A 14,213-nucleotide genomic window follows, 5' to 3' on the forward strand; every position below is an offset into this window, starting at 1 on the left:
TTTTTGAGCCTCTGATTCCCCATTTGTAAACCTCACCTTGCAGAGCTATGCAAACAGAAATAAAACATTTAGCACAAGCTTGACACAAAGTAGATGCCCAATAAGTTCTATTTCCTTTGAAGCAGTATGGGATAGAGAGGTTAAAAGCAGACACTCTGAAGTCAGACAGCCAGGGTTCATGGTGCCAGCTCTATCACCTAAATGCTGTGTGATGTGGGCAAGCTATCTAACCTCTCGGTGTGGTAACAGTAATTTCCTTCCTAGAGACTCCGGTGAGGATTCAATGAGCTAGTACCTGTAAAGTGCTTAGAATAATGCCTAGCACCTGGTAAACATAATCTAAGTAAGAGGTATTATTATTTCTCTCTTCTCTCTCCAAGATATTACCCTGATCTCAGGAGTGTAATCACTGTTTCCCAGTGACTGGAACCAAAGGTGGGCTGGGACCTGTGGGTGAAAAAACAGCCTTCCTTGGCCAATCTTCCAAGCAACATTCCTATGATTACACTTGAACTTTGAAGGACAACCTGAGGGTACGTACATTCTATCTGCTAGGAGTCATGAACTGGAGAGGTGGTGGCCTTTGCTAGGACACTGGGTAGATTGGTGAACTCCAGACAACCATCACTCTTACTCATATGAGATAGCCAGGAAACCTAGCTGAGGTAAAGGAAAGGAAAACCCCCAAGAGTGAAACTCTGAGCATTGAATTTGACATCTCATCAGTAGTACTCAAAAATGGGAAAGGAGAGTTTGCTAATTATTTCAGTAATGAAATAAGCAATAGTCAACCTCATTTGTTTATGAAGGCTGGAACTGAGAGTCAAATGGAATCCTACTGGAAACTTGATGGAGGAAAAAAATCAAGATCAAATTTCTTTTTCTATAAATCAGAAAGAGACCCTTAAAAAATGTAACAGTGATGCCTGTATTCAGCCCAAAGAGACGGAGATGATGGTATGGGAATTCACCAGTCAACTTCTGGGGGCTGGTGATACATCAATTACATGGACCCTTATGAACGTAAATTAAAAGGTAAAGGAAAGATAATGTATAGAGCACAGAGCTTTGGAATTTTAACTTGCTTCCCTGATTATATCTTGCCTGAGCATCAACGTGATTAAAGCCATTGATTTTTCTTTTATCATTCCATCTTTTTATCCTTCATCAGTAGCCTCTTATAATCTTTATTCATTCCTATAAACAAAGGCGATACATTGACTTCATAAAACTAATACCTTTTTTGGCTTGGTTTTATTTGAGACCTAGTTTTGGTCCATGATGAATTGCTGAATGGTTGATTTCCTCACACTCCTTTTTGCTAACCTTTCTTGACAGCTTCTGGATTGCTCTACCTAGTAATTTGCTCCATAATAATGGCTACTGTGAGATGTCTCCTAACTATTTCCTTTATTTTTAACAAGGATTCTTAACACCCTCTGTAGGTGGCAATATGCAATTACAGATACAAACTGTCCCCCAGGGGATGGCCGCTCACAGATGCCACCAGGATTTTTGTAGTGCAACTGTTACAGGTAATGAAAACAAAGAATCAGATTCTCCAAACATCCAGTTCAAATAAAATTTTAATTAAAAGTTATGAAGGCATTTTATTGATTAACAATCTTAGTAATTAAAGAATGTGGTTGGCATTTTTTTTCCTAGTTGGATTTGTTCTTCCTTTGAGATCTCTAATTGTTGTATGGTTTTACATTTATTGATAACTCTGTTTGATGGATGCAGATGCCACCTTTTACAGCCGTCGTTGACAGAGTAATCATATTGTGAGAAACACCAGGCTTATGTAGTAACAGCTGTTGCAGTTATCCATGCTGACATCCATCGGGGAAATGTGTTTGCTACTATCATGGGTACACGATAAATGGAAGGTGTAATAAAGCCCAAGCTAACATTTTGAATATCCTTACAACTCTAGGAACTTTATTGCATATTACAGGCACTTTGATCTCTGTCCAGTACTTAAGTCTTAATTATCAGACTAATTGCACAGACTATGTTCATTTTCGGTGGTAATCCTTTTGTGATTAGCTTCTGTGTTCAATAACAGACTTATCTTTTAATTAAAAGGACTATTAACCTTAAGGCTGCTGCTGTGTCTTGGGATTAACCCATACAGAGTTAATGTTTAATATCATTGTAAAAGCTTTTGCTGAAAGGTGTAGCATAAAAATGTGTAGAGGAGAAGCCATGAAATGTATCTCACTTTTCTGATGTGCAAAAAAGCTCTGCTAAAGGTGAGGGTTTTCAGGAAGCCTCCTTATAGATTAAATTTCCTAAAGGCCCACCTTACTGTACAACTGCTGGATTAACTCTTTGAACCTTCTACTCATTTGCAGGAAGAACATACTTACTTTAGGATAAGGCAGAGTTTTCACTCCATTTTCAAAATCATTACATGTGTACGTGATCAGGGTACTTAGCTGCCAGGGGTCCAGAATCGAGAATTTCTTTCTTTTTTTTTAAGCCTTACAGCTGAAAGTTTTTTGATATTGATTTCTTTGGAAAGTCTCACAGCAGCTGGAAAAGAGACAGAGCCATGGCATGTTTATCCAAGTTCCAAGCAGTGCATGGTCAAGGTGGGTAAAACTCAGTTCATAGGTAACTAGTGAACCGATTAAGGAGCAGATGCAGAGAGAATCAGTACCACTGTGCGGAAAGCTTGCCAAAAAGCCAGATGCAGCTGCTGGAAGTGCTCTATTTCTTCCTCACTTTGGCATCTGGGTTCTACAATGAACATTTTCCCCCAGTGCACCCCATGGGCCAGGGTCTATTGCTGTGCTGGTCGCTTAGGATGAGGACGAGAAATGGTTTCTGATTCCTCCCTCTCTGGCTCAGATCCTGGACTCCCAGAGGAAGAGACCCTTCATTGATTTTTCTCCCCAGGTGTCTTCACAAGTAAAATGCAGGCTGCTGGGTGGGACTAAGGAGCTGCGGGAATGCCTTCATCCTAAGGCACCTGGACCAGCAGGTGATGAAGTAAACACTGTTCTGTTTCATCTTCCAAATTTTACTTCTTCTATTAGTGATGTGAAGACTAGCCAGACAAGAACTTTTCTTTAATGGCACATTTTCCAGGAATTCAGCAGCGACATGAAATATTGACCAAATAAACATTGCTGTCTGCCAGGAGAATCTGTGGTGAATAAGACAGTGAGGTCCCGCCCTCATGAAGCTTGGAGTCCAGCTGGTGAGGTAGTAACTCCTTCCAGCCCACCAGGCTGGTTGCTGCAGATGGCAGCCTAGCAAGGGGACTGACTATGGCTTGGATAGATTGTATCTTTCTGGGTTTAGAATTCACTGGGTATTTTGTTCTTAATAACAAATAGGGCCTTTGCATGTGATGAGTGGGGCTGGTAAAATTTTACCAACAGTAGTGGGGAAGAGAGTCTCCCTCTGCGGTTTAGAGCATCAACTTTGAAGCCAGATAGATACCAGTGCAATCAACCCAGCTCCACCAGTGTAAGCTATGTGACTGTGCACAAGTTATTTCCCTTTCTGAATCTTGGTTTTCTCAACTGTAAAATGGGGATAACAGTGGTGTTATTGTAAGAAATAAATGAAACTGCACATGTGAAGACTTTAGCCCAATACGTAATGCAGATCATTTAGTAAATGGTGGCTATTGCTTTCCAGATTTAAGATTCTGTATCTTGAGAGAGTGTCCAGCAACTAAGAAATTAGGTGGGGGGGGGTATGTTACATACAGTGATTATGATGATAGTGGTTTCTTATAATTCTAGTCTACAGTCACTCCTTTGATCCTCACAGGAGCGCTATGAAGTAGGCTGCTTTACTGATGACAAAACTGGGGTAGGTGTGTGCCTTACTCAGGCTTACATGTTGTAAATGAGGGACTTAGAATCAAACCAGACTCTCCAAGCCCAGCACTCCATAGCTAGCAATTCTATGAGAGTAGAGGGAGGTACATAAATCAGGAGATTTCATTCTTTTTCAAGTTTCCTACGGACTCACAGCTCCTTTCTCCTCAAGGCACTGAACTCTTTAAAAATAGAATATTTTAAGTGCATATATTATATGTTCAATATATAAAATCTTTGGTAATTTCTCATAATTAAATGGTGCATTAGTATTGGAAAAGTTCAGAAATCTACTGTCCTGCCAATGTGGATTTTAAAATACATTTCAAAAGAGCTTAACAAGTGAATCTGCTTTTAGTAGAGAAATTCTAATTAGGCACTTATTTTTGACAGCAAATCTGCTTTAATTATATGAAGTTAATTTCCATCAATTATGATTTATCAAGTCTCAAAATGTTTTGGAAGGAAACAACAAATGAAAAACCATAATATTACAGCTACTGCTAAGGTAGAGCCAGGGTGCTGTTACTCCTGTTCTGCTGTTCAGGAGCACACGGGAAGGAGGGTTGTCAGACTGTTCAACGTCTTGTTTGTAAAAGAAAGGTGGACTAGCACAACACTGGGTAAAGTTGGACGTGTCTAAGATGTTACCCTAAGACAATGTATTGGCCCTAACAATTTTGAGGTTGGGGGTGGGAGGATGGAATGTACTGACACACGGACAGGAAAATGGCTGGTACTTTTAGGGGTAGATTCTACAAGCTAAATGTGTATGTACACACTTTAATTTCTGCCTATTATCTTCAACACAGATGAAGATAGTCGGTATGTTTTACAAATAAATCGAAGTTGAAATTTTCACAGTAAACAACCTATCTCAAATAGGACAGGAAAGCAGACACAATTAGCCTCTTTAAAGAAAAAACCCACCTGTCTAAAGATGACTATTAAACATAAAAGGCTATTATTTAATAAAAGGTTATATTTTTATATGTTGCCCAAAGGCTTTTTTTGTGTGTGTGTGTCTAGAGAGGACTCTCCACTACTTATACTTTCTTAGTGTTCAAACTACACATCTTACTTAAGCAGTGTGGTTGGAGAGGTCCCACTCATTGAGACACAAACTATCACCGCACTCTGCGCTCCAATCACAGCTGCCATGGGCTTTATCCTTCCATTTCCTACATCGTGAGCTGCCTTGACAACAGCTCCCTCTGCTTCTCCATCCACGTTCTCAGTCACTTAATTATTAAGAGTCTCATTTGGGTTATCAAAATTTAGTCCCTTTTATTTAAAAACTTTAATCTCCTATTTGATCTGAAGCATTCATCTTCCCTCAGCTGCCTGGGACTCCAGCAACTTTGGAAAGCGTGTGTGAGAGAGATACACCTCTTTCTCTTCCCTGTTCTTACTACTCTGGTGTAGAGGTGAGGGGAACAAGAGAACAAAACCATTTCCTTGTCACTCCAGTGCTGAGTCTTTGTCAGCTGTAATTGCTGTTCCCATCTGTGCACATCTCATGTCTGACCCTTTTCTTTCCATTGGATTTTGCTTCTTCTCTGTGACTGCTTGGCCATCCAAACGCTGGCCCTCTTGTGCAGGTGTTGTAGGCATCTTTGATGAGTTCTTCCAGGGGCTGGACAGACACCTCCACCTGAAAAGTCCCCTGTAAGAATCTGAGAGTCCTCTGAGTCTCGGCCTCTTGCTCTCTCCCTCAGCCCTCATTTCAGCCTGTCCACCCAGTGGATGGCCCTCTGCGGTGCCACCAGCTAGGGAGCCTCTTAAGGCTATCTCCTGTATCCTCTCAGCACGGTGCCTGATATCCTTGAGAACATCCCGAGTCACCGATTGGCAACAAAGAAGTTCCAGGCCTGCCCTGATTTTCTCCTGCCTCAACATAGGATCACCTCTCCTGAGAGCAGCTCTGGTTCTTTGCAGAAATAACAGGATTAGAGACAAGTCTGAGTACCCCTGGTGTGCATGATCTTGAGAATTGGTGGCATGCAAAAGTGCAGATTTTCCATTGGATATTTCTAGTGGTAGAGCTGGAAAATGTTTCTTTTTCAAGATCGTGTGTTGTATTATTTTTCCAAATAATTAAAATGTAAATTTTTTGGTTTACTATAAATACTTCATATTCTCTATCACATACTTACTTAAAACTTTCACCTTTCAACTAAACTGTAATTCTGTGGTGTTTTTTTTTTTAAGGAATTCTTATAGTCTCAGCATTTGTCATTTTGTAGTCATTTTATTGACACGATGGAGGATATATTAAAATTTTTATGAGGGAATAATAGTTATATATAATATATAGAATGTATAATAAATTTATAAATATATAGTAAATATTTTATGACACACTATTTGTAGATTTAGTGAATGTGACTTAAGCAGAAAATAATCAGATAGTCAGGAGAGTTCTGATTAATTTACTTGTTCCTTAAAGATTTCTATTGTTATTGACGTGAATGATGAAGAATTTTCACTGTAAGCTCATTTCATTTTTGGTGGTGGGTGGTGGACAGAACCGGGGCCTAATTCTCACCTCTCATCCCTCTTCTGCTTTCCAGGGGCATTAGCAAAGCTCCACAAATGGAAGAGTTTCAAATGGCCATCATCAGAGCCCAGGCTATTTCAGTGTTAGCCAGAATTAAATCATTTTTTTTCCTTTTAATTGTAGTATAGTCAGTTTATAATGTTGTGTCAATTTCTGGTATACAGCATTATGTTTCAGTCATATATATACATACATATATTCCTTTTCATATTCTTTTTCATTATAGGTTACTACAAGATACTGAATATAGTTTACTGTGCTATACAGAAGAAACTAGCTTATCTATTTATATCTATTTTCAGTACATATCACTATATATTTACTTTTTTAAAGACTTTAATGGGGATTGAACCCAGGACCTCATGCATGCTAAGCATGTACTCTACCACTGAGCTATTTCCCTCCCACAATCACTATATATTTATTAAAGGCGGGGAGAGGCCTGAATATGTTCTTCCAGAAGGTTATGAACCCACACTGGATCCCCAGTTCTACTTCCTCTGGTCCCATTTCAGACTCCTTGGATGACTGCAGTTCCCTGGCTGGCCCCTTAAATACAATGACCCTGGAGTTTTGCTTTGTGCCCTGTTCTCTCTTTATGCACCCTGTAAATGTCTCATCCTCTCCTAATGGTTTCCTCATTAATTATGTGCTGTCAGCTCCCAAGTCTACATCTCCAGCTCCCACATCTCTCCTGAAATCTAGGCCCAGATCTTTAACTCGTTACTAGATGTCTTTACCTAGGAGTCCCACTGGCATCTTCAACTTGATATGCTCTAGACTGACCTCCCTCAGCTGTCTCAAACCGTCTTGATGCTGCATCTCCTCAGTTATGTAGGTCGGAGACTTGGGAATGATTCTTAACTTTTTCTTTTCTCTCTCTCTCACCCTTTGAGTCCTCCTCCCATCAGAATCTGACCAGTCCCCCTGTTTTTTCCTACAGCCTCCGCTGCTACCAACACAGGTCAGGCCTTGGTTGTTGAGCGTCTGACAGGATCCCAGAGAAAGAGCTTTGTGTATTTATTATTTTAATTATGGATAAAGATTATAAATATTATGACCACATTAATTACATACATTGCTTTAAAGACCTAAAGCACCAGTTTTTCCCACAGGGCTTTTGTTTAGCCCAATGATTACTAGAACATGTCATAAGGAGGCCTCTTAACCAAGGGGATTTATGACCAAATTTTGATTATCTTGGTTGGGAGGCCAAGGAAAACACGAGGGATGGGAATAGTGAAATGACCCTAAAGCCTCACGTTAGGCAACAGCTTCAAGCTTCTTTTCCTCTGAATATTTAATCAGCACAGACAACATGAGAGGAGGCTGTTACTGGCTTGAATTTCTGCCTGTTGAATGCCCCAGATCAGATGAGCCGCGAAGTAGTCAAGTGGCCACAATTTCCAGTCAAGTTAAGAAGAGGAAGCAAGAAATTCCTCGAGTCCACCAACCAGATAAGAATCTGCCCGTTTCAGTGAAAGGGAAACCAAGACTTGAGCCTGAACAAGCTTAACGCTTCTCTCTCACTTAGTGCTGATCTCACTAAGTGGCAGAGTAAGGACTGTGGTGCTGGGCTATGGTTCTAAGGTTTAAACTCCTCAATCGTAGTGGTTTTCCCTGTTACTATTTGCATTTCAGTCATTGCTACAATGAGGGGAAATTTTGCCCCAACAGCTTAGAATCTTGCTGCAATGCCAGGAGCCCTGGGCAAGAGGAGAAAAGGTCGGTCAGAAAAGGAAATAGCATCCATTATGAGACAAGGACCAGCCATGTCAAGGGGCAAATTGAGTAAGACATTGTGGTGGTGCAGAAACCCTCCCTTAGCCAATCTCCTTTGCAGACCTTGATTTCAAGTGCATGGAAATGAAGGGCAAAACGTGGCTGTCTAGAGCTGCTTTATCCATCATTATCTCAGATTTCCTGATGAAGCTGATAAGCTTGGTGTAGGCATTCCACCAGCCTCTGTCATTTTTCTCCTGCCACCATTCATGATTTCTTACTGGTTTAGCCCAATAATCCGGGTAGGAGCTCTTAATGCACTTGCTCTGTTATAAAATCGCCCAATGTGAATGCCTCTAGGTTTACTGATTGCCTCACTCCCTTAAAATCAGATGACAAATACTACATTTGAGACCTGTCTTTATTTAGTATTTTGTTTGCTTATATTCTGGCAGAATATTCACATAAAGGGTCCCACAATGTGGAGGAAACTGCTGTAATGCATTTTGAACGCATGGTATCGATTGCCAGAGAATCAGTTAAATTGCGCTGTGAATAATGATTGGCACTGGCCTTAACCCTTTTGGCTAAAATTGCTTATTTGTCATCCTGGCTTATGGAAGAGATAAACAATTGCTTGCTGATGATCTAACGGATCAACTGTGAGTATCATTTGGCATGTCAGATGAGAGCTAATTTAATGAGCTGCAGTTCCTGCCAATTACCTGGGAACAAATCCCTCCGCAAGCTATTCTGTACATCATCAAAATGTTTACCCAAATTCTCACTCATGGCAGGTAAGATGATCGGGTGTTTGATTAGTCGACATGCTGTCGATATTATCTCACACGCATTTGTCCTGTCTACCTATCCAATCTCCTTCATTCTTTAACAATGACAAATTATAATATGTAGTCATCTAATCCTTTATTTTAAATTACTCTCCTCAGTATGTGTACTAACTGTAAAACCAAAACATCCCCATGACTGAATTGCAGACCAGCTTGTGTGGCGAGAGATCTGGTCAGTTGGCTATAAAAAAAAGTGACTTTATTCCATTTGAATGCATACGAAGAAACTCTAATAAGAGTAGGAAATCTGGATGACTTTATGATGGCTTCACATAAAAAGGGGGGATGTTTGGGAATGAGAGGTCTCTGAGCTAGCATGGATGGGGCAGGGAGAAGGGGACAGGCCAGGGAAGGGAGAGAGTGAGAAGGGGAAGGACAGCGCTGGGGGAGAGGGAAGATGAGGTGCACGGCATCCCTGTGAGCAGGGAGGGGAAAAGGCCTGGGTCACCCAGAAAGCCTGAGGCTCCCTAGCCAGGAGCATCAGACATCCTCGTTCCAGTCACCTTCCCTTCTCCTACCTGGATTTCAGTGTGTTTCAGAGAATGCCCTTCCCCAGGTACTTCCCTTCCTAGCTTTTTCTCTCCCTTGCTCTCCCATTTGAGTGCATTTCCTCCTTCACTCCAGCTGCCATGTTAACTGTGTCAGGAAGCCCAGTTTTGACGTTCACCCCCTTCCAAGGCTATGTGCACAGAGCACGTGTTGACTTTGGGACATTCACCTCCTCCCGCCCACTGTGCCACCGCCTCTGCTCTTCTCGCTCATCTTTCTTCTACTCTCTTGAGCAACACACACTTTCTCTGTTTCCAGAACAGAGACCTGAGAGTCCAGGGAAGGGAGGCACAGGAGCTACTATCCCAGGCAATCTTATGAAATTTGTAATATAGGTGCCTTTCTCTCTGAACAGGAATTCTTGCAGTAGTTGCCAAGAGGGTAGCATTTTCATCATCTTTTTTACATTCTCACATGAGAAAGATTTCCATTCTTGCTAATTTACTATGCAAAGTTTCTGAGGCAGAAGTGAGAAGATATCCTGTGCTGTTTTCACTTACCACACTTTTGACACCAAATACATGGGTTTTTTCCCCACAGTAAGCAGTTCTCCAGTTCTCTGTGGACACCAACTGGGTGTCCTACAATTTGATTCAGCTCTGATACTAGCTGCTTGGAGTTAGTGCAGACACCATGGGTTAAGGGCTCAATGCTTCTAACTTCAGCTGGCTGCCAGTCCCAGGTGGCCACCTATACTTCTGACTGCCTATAAATCAGGGGTTCTCACAATTTCCTCTTCAGGTTTGATAATTTTCTAGAACAGCCACAGAACTCAGGGAAGTGCCTTCTTTACTATGAGTGGCTTATTACAATGGATTCAACCCAAGAACAGCCACATGGAAGAGATGCATAGGCCCAAGGATGTGGAAGGGGCTGGGAGTCTCCATGTCCTCTCTGGGTGGACCACCCTCCCAGCACCTCCATCTGTTCACCAAACCAGAAGCTCTCCTAACCCTGAGGTTTAGGGGTTCTTATGGGGGTTTCATTAGGTACACATGATTGACTAAATCATTGGTTATTGGTGATAAACTCCATTTCCAGCCCTTCTCCACTATCTGGAGGTCAGAGGGTGGGACTAAAAGCTCTGAACTTCCAATCATGCCTTGGTGTTCCTGGCCATTAGCCTGAAGCTATCTAGGGGGACCAGTGATCACATCAGCATACAAAAGAAATTCATATCAACCAGAGATCCCAAAGGTTTTAGGAGATGTATGCCAAGAATTGGACCAAGACCAAATATCAATTTCCCACTGGACCACAAAATACAAGATTTATCTGTGGCATCCATATTTCACTCATATTTCTTTGTTTCAAAGGACTGGGCAAAATTTTTTAAAACGTGGAGACCTTTTTTGGGGTAGTCCCTCCTGGCTCTGCCTTGTCACTGTGGTTATTGGGAGAGAATGTCACTTTCCTTTCACTGTCCCACTGCCACATACTGGGCCTTCTCTATTATCCCTGTGTGCAAGTGTGCGGCTGCCTTCATCAGAAGTCCTCAGCGGTTCACAGAGGGCTGGGGACAGCATCACTGGTTTCTACTCAGTGGCATTAGGGGCTGGGACTTCTACCACACATCCTTCCCCACCAAAACAGATTAAGGATTTTATATCACACAGTCCTGGGAAGTTCTGCGTGCTTCCAGTTTTGCATTGTCTGTCTGGACTCTGCCAGGGGCCATGGAATCCCATCTGTCCTGTGTGTGTGTGTGACCTGACCCTATACTGAAGGCAAATCGGTAGGTTTTTGTCTTTCATCTGACCCCTGGTTTGTCCCAGAGTGTAGTCTTAACCAGAGATGAGTAACCTACTTATTTCTTTCTCCTGGGGCTCTGCTTTTTGAGAATCTGACCACAGGAGGCAGAGACCTCTGCAAATCAGAACCTGCTTCCCCAATTCCAGCTTTGATGTTCTGATTTGTTCCCCAAGGACAGCCAATAACCTTGTTTCTCTTCCTCCTCCCAAATTAGCTTCCCTACAAGTGAGAATTTGGTGCCCTCTCGGGTTACTTCAGCAGTCTGAGCTTCTCCAGTAATAGTGTAAAGTATCACTCCCATGGCAATTTGCTGTAACAGGGTCTAATTCTCCAAAACATGACCGCAGCCTTGTGCTGTTGTGAAAGGCTTTCAGTAGAGAGTTTTTTTCCCCTCTCTTTTCCACTATTGCATGATCAGAAAGTTGACATTCAAGTCCCAGCACTTCTCAAACTGCAGAAAGCCGAGTCCACACAGGCACATCTTCTGCTCCAGCAACAGGCATGTGGGTGGTTGTGACCACTTAATTCCCACCCCAGGGTTCTCACTGGCTCTCTGTTATTGTGCAGGGCTCCTCCACTGCCAGTGTCTGCCACACGTAACTTTTCCTTTCTCTTCTGAGGGATGGGTGTGGGATGGGCAATTGGAATCAGTCTGCTGAGCATGGATGCGGTTCAGGGTCCCACCTGGGCGAGTCTCTGGGATGTGGGAGCTGTCTGCTCTTCTATTTTAAATTCAGGGTGGGCAGGAACAAGTCATTCTGTTGCCTGTGGCCTCTAGCACAGCACTTTGCCCAAATGCCCAATCAATATTTGTTGAATTAAATTTAATAAATCCACAGCAGGACACACTGCTTAATACTTGTAATCATCACCTGCCATTCAAGAAAGGGCACTACCAAGGGGAGGTGGAGGCTTACGTGCCTCCCAGTGTGTTGTCCATTTAGAAAGAAGGCTGTTTGTTGAGTGTGTAAACCCTCAACACTGACCAGGACTAGGAAGTCACACTTTGTGCTCACAGAATATTTTACCAGTATCCCCTTTCCCCTCTGCAGCTTCAGGTAGTCTTTTCTACCTTCCTCAAATTATTCAATTCAGCATGATTCTTTTCAGCAAACTCACATTTTTTTACCAACTACATAGGTGAGAACTACTGGATTAGGTATTGATGGGATAGAAAGTGGAATACAATATAGAGAACTCTGTCTTTGAGGAATCCATGGTCTACTGACTCCCTGTCTTCCTAGCTGGTTGACTTTAGGCAAATTATTGAATCTCTCTGTGCCTCAGTTTCCTCATCTGGAATACTGGTATAATAATGGTACCTATTTTGTAGAGTTGTCAAGGAGGCTAAATGGACTAAAAGTATAACCTACTTAAAAGTCTCTTGCACACGGAAAGCATTTAATAAATGTTATCTGTTATGATTACTTAGACTGACACCACAGTAACTCTAATCTGGCTGCTGGCTAATCCTCCTCCCTCACCCGTCAGCTCGGACTTTGCATAGCTCTCTGGCTCTTTACGTGACCGCGGTGAAAGTGATGGACATTGTGGGTAGAAGGCTGTGTGCTGGCTGGATTGGACCTGGAATGGATAGTGTGATGCAAAAGCTCAGACTACTACTTCACTTTCTGCATTTTTCATTCACAGTAGAGTCAGATCAGTGCCACAGGGGTTCAAAATGACAGCATTCGGTAGGTGATATGTGTTGTACTTCCCCACAGTGTTTCCAAATCAAGGTTTACAAAGCCTTAAGTCATTTTATTAATATACTTATCCTGAGAGATTATGTATTTGGAAATAACTGTTTTGGAGGTTATGCCCTACAGCCTTCTGGAATCTTCTTTATTCTCAGCATCTCCATGCTGTAGACTCACCTTATGAATTAAGTTGCATTTTGACCAGGTTTTCTAATAAATTACTAATTATACCCTTGGGGAGGATCCAAGTGAGATTTGTTTTCTTACTGAGGTTAGCGCCATTGTTTTAAAAGGATTATATTACTGTTATTTGAAAGTAAAACAAACTCCAAAAACCGTTTGCTGCCAAGGACAGCTAACTCTGCCACTAAAATTGCAGACAACAGCCCTAAATGGTCAGGTTAATGGTTTCTGATTGTCTGATCAGACTCCACTTTGCTCCCGCACCAGAGAGGGTGCTGCCAGGCACCCTCTCATCCTGTCCTGCGGGAGCACACACCATCCTGAAGCTCCAGAAGGGGTGTGTTTCCCACTCCTGTCAAGAGGCAGTGGTTTGTAAATATTGTGAGAAGCTCAGAATGAAAAGGTTAAACTAGTACATTCTGGCTGGATGAGGATTAATTAGGAGCTGATTTGCGAGGACTGTGTGTGTGCTAAATTTACTGACCTTCTCTTTCCCCTGTACAGAATGAAGCTCTGTTCTCTGTGCTCATTATCCTTAAATGGTTTTCTTTTCTCAGTATCATCACCTCATTCATTTTATTTGGTAGTTTTAAAATGCACTAATTTGGAGCAGTAGGCTTCATTGATTCTTGGGAATAGAGCACTTAGCAGGCACAGCTCTGTGGGCCTTAGGAAACTTCTGCATGATCACTGGGGGCTCTCTGGCACTGAGACTGGGTTCCTGGTCCAGACTGGCAAGGATCCCATCAGATACCCTCCCACTGCTCGGTGGGCAGCAGGCATGTCTGAAGGCCTTTCAGCTGTGCTTTAAAACGGAATGTAAATACTGCCTTGCTATTTCCTGGCTATTTAGGGATAATGGTCTACTTTGTTATCAACTAGAGTTCTTTTTCATCTATGTCTGTTTTCTTGGTCAGCCTTTGGACCGTTTGTTGCTTCATTGCCCTGTTGTCCAAGGGCCAGCTGGGGGACAATTTCAAGGTGAGGCCTAGGCATTCTAGGGGTGCCTAACTCTGCCTTGTCTGGGCATCCTACAAAATGCAGAAGGCTCTCCTGC

The sequence above is a fragment of the Camelus dromedarius genome, chromosome 4 (genome assembly GCF_036321535.1).
Source record: "Camelus dromedarius isolate mCamDro1 chromosome 4, mCamDro1.pat, whole genome shotgun sequence".
NCBI lineage: Eukaryota > Metazoa > Chordata > Mammalia > Artiodactyla > Camelidae > Camelus > Camelus dromedarius.